Here is a 10591-nt window from a genome sequence, read left to right on the forward strand (position 1 = left end):
CTTACTAGAAAATAATATAATTAATAAATATAGGGCTTTTTCAGCTTGATCGGAATCGATTCTATGATTGAATAGCAGAAGTGCTACTTAGTAGTAAAAACTCAGAGAGACAAAAAGAGAGGGGACTCTATCATACCTGCTAACTCCTAGGATGAGAGGTAGATCCCTTGTTTTTGGCAGGAATAGTTCCAGCGTTGCCCTCGGTAGAGTGAGTCTACTTAGCGAACTGGCAGGACGCAGAGATCGATTGATCAATATGAATCTCGAGAGTGGATGGTTGACCACCGCCCCCTTATCCTGGAGGCTCTCCGGTCGGGTAGGGGGCTTGCTATCGTAACCTTTTTTTTCCCGGTGTATGTGAAAAAGGGTGACGAACCCATTTTTGTTCGGTCATACATAGGTTGGTCCAAAGAACGAGAGTCGGCTTCCTGAAGGGAGTTCTTCCTCAGTAGCTCAGTGGTAGAGCGGTCGGCTGTTAACTGACTGGTCGTAGGTTCAAATCCTACTTGGGGAGAATTTCTAGTTATCGCTTTTCTGACCTAGCAACCCCTGTTTTTCTCTTTAGTTTCTAAACTCGCAGAATCATGGGACATCAAAAGTGGGAAGTTGATTGTTGGTTTTTATTCCTCACTCTCGTATAGGTGAACTTGGTTCGTTCAATTCTTAGGGAGAAGAAGGATCCACTGGGAATGAATGGGAAGACTGGAGTAGTATCTTCATTAGCCGGAAGGAATTTTTCTCCACTAGCGTCATTCGAAGAACGAACAAGAAAAGGCTTACAGTTTAGGTAGGATAGATGGATGTAGTCCAATGGCTAAAGCTCTGCCAGCTTCTTGTAGATTATCAGTCAAAAGAATGAAGTTTCTTACAGAAAGCTTTTGAGCAGAGCTAATACCGAGCTTCGGATACTAGGCTAGCTGTAAAGAAAGAATAGTTGTTTTAGCGAATAGTAGGTTTACACGGCTGTAACGAAACTAAGAATAGTAGTTTGAAAGACTAGTTCTTTAAGAAGAAAAGTCAGAACAGAAGAGTAAGAACGCCTAAGCTAGTTGATCAGCTAAGAGGAAGGAAGTGCGATGGGGAGACCTTCTTTGTTGAATGAAGAAAAAAAAGTGGTGGTTTGAGTTAACTAATAGTAGTTTGACGTAAAAGAATAGTAGTTTGAAAGAAGCAGCTCTAGCCTGCTAACTTTTTTTTCATCATTGAATAATGAGATAGAAAATTAATCCAATGATAGAAAAAAATAAAATCATTATCTAATGGTAGAAAAAAAAACAAAATAATGATTACTTTGTTAAAAACAAAGTAACCATAGTGTCAGTTTCACTAATCTGAATCAACCAGTTGAACTCATGATCCAGTTATTAATCTGATTCGACTTTCGGTTCGATTTTTAAAACATTGAAAAAATGAGGCTGTTGAATGGTGTAATTTTTTTTTATTTCGAATTAAGGGTCAATTCAGCCCTTAAAGTTGGCAGACATGTTCAATTTAGTCCTAATTGAAGTTTAGGTATTAACTCAGTCTTGAAGTTGACAATATTTGATAAATGAGTTCAAATACAATCAATTTCAATACTTAACAAATTTGGGTTAATTTGTCAAATATTACCAACTTCATAACTGAATTCATACATAAATTTCGATTTAAACTAAACGGAACATGTGTGACAACTTTAAAGACCAAATTCACTTTTAAGTGTGTGCATTGGTTCAGTTTAAATTGCATACTGAATCCAACCGATTGAATTCAGTTTTTTAGCTCAGTTTTTTTTACACTTCGGTGCCAGTATTAGTTTTAGATGCATTTTAACCAAACTGCACCGAATTATACATATTCTATATTATTATTATTATTATTATTATATATATATTTATATTTATACACATATGTATTAGATGTTACAAGGTTTAGTTTTTTTTTTAATATTGTTGAGATAATAGGTCAATACTGTATAAATATATTTGTAAGTATTTCAATTTTTTTATTGTTGAGATAAATTTAATAAGGAAATATAGTAATTTTATTTGTTGTTTTTTATTTATTTTTTTAACTAATTCGGTTTGTTTGGTTTAAAATTGAACCCAATATTTCGATTCGGTTATATTTCGGTTTTACATACTATTCAATTCGATGTCAGTATCAATTATTTTAATAATTTCGGTATTCGATTATCTTGGTTCGGTTCGATTTTGAACCGATGCACACCCTATGAATCACCCTTAGTTCTTTTAATTTCTCTCTCAAACTTTATAAATGAACTATTAGATTAAAATTAAGTGTATGTCCGAATTATAGATATCGTAAATCCACATGTCGTCCCTAAGATCAACAATGACAATCGTCCCTAGGAACAAGATGACATATAAGGCTGAACACAGATCCTAAAGATACTAGATTGGATTGAATAGTTGATGAAAAACATCCATAATTGGAGCATACATTTGACTATTTTTTACCATATCTGACCAGTTCGACAAAAAAATCAATAGTTTGGTCCAAAATTTTAAACCTTTTCCCTCAAATATTATATGCAAACTAGTATTTTCAAGGTCCGTGTCTGGATCTAATGATATGTTGTCCCTAAGAACGAGGATGACAGTCATCCCTAAGCACTGGATGATAGGCATCCCTTTAAATGACGACAACATTATTATTTTTTTTGTTTTATATAGAATTGGCGAAGAAGAATGAAGGACAAAAATTGATGACGAAAAAACTTGCTCGGAAAGTATAGGAGATGAATTTTATAGTTTTGGGGACAATTTTTGTCGTCCTCGAAAATTATTTTTTGTAGTCTTAGGATATTTTAAGAAATTAATATTTCCAATTTTTATTAGATTCATTATTAAATGTAATAAAGTTTGATAATCACATATGATGTTGCAAGCAATTAGTGTTAGTATGGAAAAATGAGATTGTTGAATAAAGCAGTTCATTCTTTCTCTTGAATCGAATATATGAACTATTAAATTAAATTAAGCATATGTCGGAATTGTAAATATCCAATTGAGCGTAAATCCACCTTATCCTTTTACTTGTCTTCTGACCTCTCATAACTCTGAAATAATATACTTTTATTCATTCTTTTGTGCATTTTTTTTATATATAAAGGGCAAAATAACAATTCTGCGATGCATGACTTAATTAAATATGGGCATACACTTCAATATCCTCAAGTCCTTTGTGGGCTGTTTTTCTTCTTTTCATGCATTTTGTATTGAACCATTAATTTTTGATTCCTTAATACTAAGGTGTTCTTTTATTAAAAAGAGTAAAAAATTAGTTTTGAGAAATTTTTTTTTAAATAAATAAATTAGGATTTAAAAAAAAATAACATCATTTTTTTTTTTTATGAAACAACACCTTGTATTAAAAGAAATAGTCAGATAGAATACAAAAGGAAAGAAAAGAGGGAAAGCTATTAAATAAAATTTGAGGGTGCTTAAAGTAAGACCCCATTTAGCGAGTTCATGGGCAATAGAATTACAGACTCAACCTTCAAAAACAAATTGCGAATCAGATAATGAAGCAATTGCCTCACGAATCGAAAGAGATACAATATCCAGATAGGTCACGTCCCTACCTCCATTAATCGCTTCAATGGCCACTTTGCTATCCGAAGAGACAATAATTCGCCCAAACCCACACTCCTTGACAAACTGCGCCCCATTCAGAATTACCAGCAACTCTGCATGCAGAACAGACCAACAATGGCCAATCGGACATACGCATACCCCACTCATAACAACCATGCCGTTGCTGTTGTGAACAATAAATCCGGACATAAATATTTGATATTTATGTGATATAGATTAAAGTCGACTGGAGGTTTTAATCGTAAACCAACAAAGATTTCAATCTTCTCAAGCTAAACTTGAAGGTTGAGTTAACCCAACAAGGTGAAACCTTGGTGCTCCAATGGAGGCTTTCAATATCAATAATCTCAAAGTTGGTAAACATTACAAAGAAGAGAGCTTAAATACTCTCCCAAATAAAAAGATAAAAGACCAAAAGCCCATGAATAGGGTTTTTGGCAAATCATGAGGTTAAGGGTAGCATAGGAAGGGAAAGAGTTCATGGTAGTTTAGTAAATAAGGGTTAATGGCAAAACGGTAAATAAGTAACAACAGAGATGGTCCCCTCTTAGTAAGAACTTGGAGGAGAAGTATTGTTTCAGGAAGGGTGCGGGCCGCGTGGGCCATAGTACGCCCCGCGTGTTTGAGACCCTAGATCTGAAGACGCTCGATGAAGCTCCTTACGCGAGGCGTCCTCGGGACCACGCCCAGCTTGCTGGAGTCACTGGACTTGGGGACGTTCCTGATACTCTTTACGCGAGGCGTCCTTGGGGCTACGCCCCGCGTACTCGACCTCTTGGGCATTCTTCGCGTCGAACTCTGTCTTGACACCCCGCGTACTAGGTCCCTTGGGCAACTCTTCGGAAAGGGGGTCCTCTACGCTTGGCGCCTGGCTGAGCATGCCTCGCATGCTTGGTTGGGTGGTCCGACCCTTGTTGTTCTCATCTCTCGGTTCCGGGCTCGGCTTTAGGTAAGGGGTGCCCTCATGATGCTCCCCTTCTTTGAAAGAGTCGGACTCCGTCTCGGATCTCTTGGTTAGCAACGACCCATCCGGTTTCCACAAGCTCAAGTCCTGCACATTAAAAGAAGAAGACATCTTCCCAGGCCAATTGGGGAGGGTTAGTTGGTAAGCATTGGCACTGATTTTCTTCGTGATCCGGTAGGGGCCATACTTCCTCGGCCTCAACTTACTACTCGGTGCATGCATTAGTCGTTCCTTGCTCAAGTACACCATTACTTCATCCCCAACCTCAAACTGTATATCTCTCCGCTGCTCATCAACTTTGGCCTTAATCTTGCTATTTTTCTCCTCAATGCTATGCCGGACTTCTTGGTGCATTTGGTGATAGTCATTGGCTAAGTTGTGGGCGGCTACACTTTTCTTCTCCCCCTTGGGAACCTCGCCCAAATCAAGCGAGTGGTTGGGTGCCTTGGTGTATACTATCTCGAAAGGGGACTTTCCGGCAGTGGAACTCACGGCGGAGTTGTAGGCAAACTCGGCTTGGGCGAGCATATAATCCCACATCTTGGGTTTGTCCCGACATTTGCTTCTTAATAAGTTTCCCAAGGTCCGGTTTACCGCTTCGGTCTGTCCATCCGTTTGGGGGTGAGCCGTGGTGCTAAACTTCAACGTGGTTCCAAGGATGGCCCAAATAGTCCGCCAAAAGTGGCTCACAAACTTCGTGTCCCTATCCGATACTATGCTCTTTGGCACCCCATGTAGCCTTACCACCTCACGGAAAAACAACTTGGCAATGGCGGTGGCGTCATTCGTCTTCCTACACGGGATAAAGTGAGCCATTTTTTAGAATCGATCCACCACTACGAAAATGGAATCCATCCCTCGTTGTGTCCTTGGTAGCCCCAACACAAAGTCCATGGAGAGATCCTCCCAAATAGTTTTGGGTATCGGGAGATGCATGCGTAGCCCGGCATTAGTGGCATGCCCCTTGGATGTTTGACACGTTTCACATCGCTCCACGATGTATGCCACATCTCTCCTCATCCTAGGCCACAAATAACGGGAGCTGACCGCTTCGAAGGTCTTGTCTCTTCCAAAGTGTCCTCCTAACACCCCTCCGTGTAGCTCACGGATCACTCTTTCTCGTATGGATGTACCTAGAAGGCATAATTGGCTACCCCTCATGAGAAACCCATCCACTAACTGATACTCGCTCTCTTCGGTACCTCTCCTACACTTCTCCCACTCAAGCCCAAAGTCCGGATCCTCCTCATACTCTCCCTTGATGTGCTCAAAATCCACTAACTACAAGGCTAGTGTTTTCAAGAGAGCTACCCTTCGACTCAAGGCATCCGCCACTTTGTTTTGTTGACCCGCTTTGTGAAGAAGTTTATAAGGGAACTTATCCACGAAAGTGAACCATCTAGCATGCATGGAACTCCGGAGTTGCTTTTGACTTCCCAAGTATTTGAGGGCTTGGTGGTCGGTATACAACATAAACTCCTTTCCAATGAGGTAGTGCTCCCACGTCTTGAGAGCCCGCACTACCGCATAGAATTCCTTATCATAGGTGGCCCATTTTTGTCTCGAGTCACACAACTTCTCACTGAAATAAGCGTTGGGCCTCCTCTCTTGCATCAATACTCCTCCAACTCCTACTCCACTCGCATCACACTCGACTTCGAAGAGCTTGTCAAAATCTGGAAATGCTAAAACCGGAGCGGTGCTTAGCTTCTCCTTTATCAACGCAAAACTGCTCTCTTGCTCGTCTCCCCACTTTAAGCCTCTATCTTTCTTCAAACACTCGGTCATAGGAGCCACGATAGCGCTGAAGTTCCGGATGAACCGCCTGTAGAAAGTAGCCAATCCATGAAAGCTTCTAATATCCCCAACGGTCTTCGGAGTCGGCCACTCCCGAATAGCCCTAACTTTCTCTTCATCAACCCGGATACCGATTCCACTGACCACATACCCGAGAAACACCAAGCTCTCCATCACAAAGTCACACTTCTTAGTATTGGCAAAGAGTTGATTCTCTCGGAGCAAAGCTAGCATGGTCTCCAAGTGCTCTATATGTTCTTCCAACGTCTTACTATGGATGAGAATATCATCAAAGTAGACCACCATAAACTTCCCAATCACCGGACGCAATATTTGGTTCATCAATCTCATGAAAGTACTCGGTGCATTGGTCATCCCGAATGGCATCACTAGCCACTCATACAACCCATCACGCGTCTTAAACGCCATCTTCCATTCATCTCCCGCCTTGATCCGGATTTGGTGGTACCCACTCCTCAAATCAATCTTGGAAAAGACCTTGGACCCACTCAATTGATCAAGCATGTCATCAAGTCGGGGAATTGGAAACTTGTACCGAATGGTGATCTTGTTGATGGCTTGACTATCTACACACATTCGCTATGATCCATCTTTCTTTGGCGTCAACAGTGCCGGTACCGCACATGGGCTCATACTTTCTCTGACATAGCCCATTCGTAGCAACTCCTCCACCTTCTCCTTCATCACTTCACTCTCCTTGGGACTCATCCGGTAGTGAGGAAGGCTAGGCAAACTAGCTCCCGACACAAGATCAATATGGTGTTGGATATCCCGTAGGGGTGGTAGTCCGTATGGCAACTCCTCTGGGAACACATCACGGAACTCATTCAGCAGGTTTCCCACTTCTTCCGGGACTTCCTCCCCTTCACTCCCTACTCTTTCCGACGGGGTGCTAGATTTCACCATCACTACGTAGACCGTTTGACTTTCCTCACACTCGTTAATAAACGGCTTGTGAGTTGGGCAAACGATCAAGGTAGATTTTTCCTTGCCTTTGGGTTCTCCTACAAGCGGTGTGAGCACATAACGAACCCCGTCCTTCACAAACCGATAGGTGTTCTTTCTTCCGGAATGGGTAGCATCTCTATCAAATTTCCATGGCCATCCCAACAATAGGTGGCAAGCGTCCATCTCCATAATGTCACAATAAACCTCATCCCGGTACTCCCCTATCTCAAGAGGGACCCTACACCTTTGGGTGACCTTCATCTCCCCAACATCTTTGATCCACCCCACACTATATGGACTAGGATGTGCCTCAATCACTAACCCAAATCTCTTAGCCGCGGTGTTTCTAATGATGTTCTCTTGGCTACCGTTGTCAATGATCACATTACATCTCACCCCTTGCACAAGACATCGAGTTCGGAATAATTGATGTCTTTGGTCTGTCTCCACTCTACTCGAGATTATGAGTCTTCTCACAACATGTATGGCTTGCCCCCCTTCATACTCTCCCTCATACTCATCATCAACGGGGTCACAACAAACATCCCATACCTCATCGTACTCATCATCATCTTCATACCGCTCAACCATATTGGCACTTCTCCTCTTGGGGCACTCATTAGAATGGTGACCCGGCTTATTGCATCGGAAACATTTGAATGGAGCTGGTCTTGCATAGGGGTTATTGCCCCTAGGGGGTTGTGTCGCCTTAAAAGGCCTTACGTCTCCACTAGGCGCCTTCCCCACACTAGGCGCCTTGGAATCGCTTGAACTTGCAATTCCCTTTCCCTTCTCAATCACCTTGGGAGCTCCTCTCCCTTCATAAGTACTCTCAGTCCCGGCTCTCCTATAGCCTTCACGTCCTCTCACACTCAACTGTGATTCGGCCTTCAATGCTAAATTATGGGCGTCTTGCACCCTAATCACCATTTGTGTTCCGATACGGTCTTGGATGTTGTACCTCAGCCCTTCAAGATACCTTGAAGTCTTTTGGCTTTCGGTTTTCGACAAGTTAGCCCTTGCCGAAAGCTGCAAGAACTCCGAGGTGTACTCGTGCACACTCCTTGCACTTTGAGAACAATTCTGATAGGAACTGTAGATGTATTGCTTGTAATCGGGTGGCAGAAATCTCTCCCTTAACATCGACTTCATTCTAAGCCAAGATCTAATCGGCTCCCTTCCTCCTCTTCTTCTACCTTCCTTCACGTTATCCCACCAAACTGACGCTCCTCCTTTCAACCGATAAGCCACTAGACGGACCCTCTGGTCCTCCGGTATTCCCGCATAAGAACCTCTCCACTTCTAGCAACCAATCAAGAAAACCTTCAATGTCGAGTTCTCCCCCAAACGTTGGCAAATCCACCTTTAGTTTGAAGGCATCATCCCTCTCATAATTTCCCCCATAGGCCATTCTCAAGTTTCTTTCCTCTCTATATCCGCCTCTATCATTACCTTGACCCCCATACGGGTCATTCAAACCAATATTCTCCCTCTCATAACCACCTACAACATTATTATGCACAATATCCATATTCCCGGCACGCACATGCGCGGGACCAACAACATCATTCATAGGCATATGATTCCTAGGTCTATCATGCACAACATCATCATTCATTCTAATCCCCATATTCCTAGCAATCCTAGGCATCTCAAAATCATCAAAATAGTCTCCATCGCTATCACTATCAACATTTCGAATGTTCACGGGATTAGCTCGTCTTACCTCTTGAACCCGAAGGTCCGTTGGTTGTGGTGCATGATTCCTTCTCGGGGGTGGCATTGGTTTCCGTTCAAGTTGGAGACGGACGTGCTCCTCATGTCGCCGGTGAGGTTCTCCGGTGAGGAGCTGTTAGACGAGGTACCGCGGCCTAATCTCCCGGGCGGACCGGGGGGTGGACAACCTCATGGCGACGTAAGCGGTGATTGGCGCCGAAAGCAACCAATCGTGGAATCAAGCTGCTCGGCAGGACCGAAGCTCGGAGATATGGAAGAGTCGCCACCCACGAATGGGAAAATGAACACCGATCCCTTGCGGGAGACCGGTGTGGGTTCGGGAAACTTAGGTACGAGCCGAGAAGGCTAGCTCCTTCCCGGAGAAAGGCTACTAGGCACCCCGACATCGCCCGGTTATGAACCACCGGCCTCCTACTCAGCATGTTAGGCGATAACGGACTAATCGTATACTTCTTTAAGTTTAAAATTCATTTGAAACCCTTTTCTTTCTCTTTTTGAAAATCGTTTTGAGCATATGATATTGAAAAGCCACATCAGTAAAGAATCACCCATTTACGTTTATACATACACAGAGAGGGGGAAGAAAGAAGTGATTTATTTACAACCGTATTTAAATGTTATGTTGTGTGTCTATTCTACATTAACTTATTTCTCCAAAACGATGTTTATTACATGGTTCGCGCCTTAATCGCCGTTGGAACGATTGAGGTGCGTTTTAAAGCCCCGTTGGATGAAGTTTACCCGAATCGCCGTTGGAATGACTCGAGTATTTGAAGACGTTTGTGATAAAAACCTTTTAACGAGAAAACGTGCTTAAACATACAAGTCAATTTTATTTTGTACAAATTCTTTAAGAAAGTGATTCGAAAATTCTATTATTCACAACGAAAACGATTTTAATTACAATAATCCTTTAATCCGCCTTTGGAACGGACTAAGGTTTTAAAACGTGGTGTTTTGAAGACGGTTTGAAATGCTAACAAAAACGACTCTATTTATCTACATTAGAGATCTAAGAAAGCTCATTAGCTTAAATAATTTAATTGAAAACTCTCTTTTTGTGACTTATTTTCCCCACTTATTTAATGGACTCTCTAACCATTATAATTACATCAATAAACACATTTAGGCCCAAAAATTAATTTTTCCAAGTGAAGCCCATTTGAAACATGGACTTATAAATGACCAAAAGAAATAAAGAAAATAATATAGATATATATTTACACATTTTAGCCCAAAAGACATAAAATAAGAGTAAAAGAAAATATACTATCTAATACATATATAAGAAAGAATAATGAAAATACTATATTTATACTTTAAACATAAGAAAATAGTGAATGAAATTCATAAATAAGAAAATAGCATTTATCACTCAAAATAATTTTATTTAACAATAATTAAGATAACCCAAATATACCCCAAAACTATATATATACATAACTAATATAATCCTAATGTCAAAAAGACTATATGTTCATCCCCCAATATCTACTAATTATCTCCCAAAATGCCCAAGTAAATA

General features: G+C 41.2%; 1 non-coding gene across 1 annotated transcript; it reads left to right on the forward strand.

Moving 5' to 3' along the window:
- The first annotated feature begins 442 nt into the window (after positions 1-442).
- TRNAN-GUU (transfer RNA asparagine (anticodon GUU)) lies at positions 443-514 on the forward strand. Its single transcript has one exon. It is a non-coding gene; the product is annotated as a tRNA-Asn (tRNA).
- Positions 515-10591: the final 10077 nt, after the last annotated feature.

Source organism: Euphorbia lathyris, chromosome 6, assembly GCF_963576675.1.
Source record: "Euphorbia lathyris chromosome 6, ddEupLath1.1, whole genome shotgun sequence".
In the NCBI taxonomy this organism is placed as follows: Eukaryota; Viridiplantae; Streptophyta; class Magnoliopsida; order Malpighiales; family Euphorbiaceae; genus Euphorbia; species Euphorbia lathyris.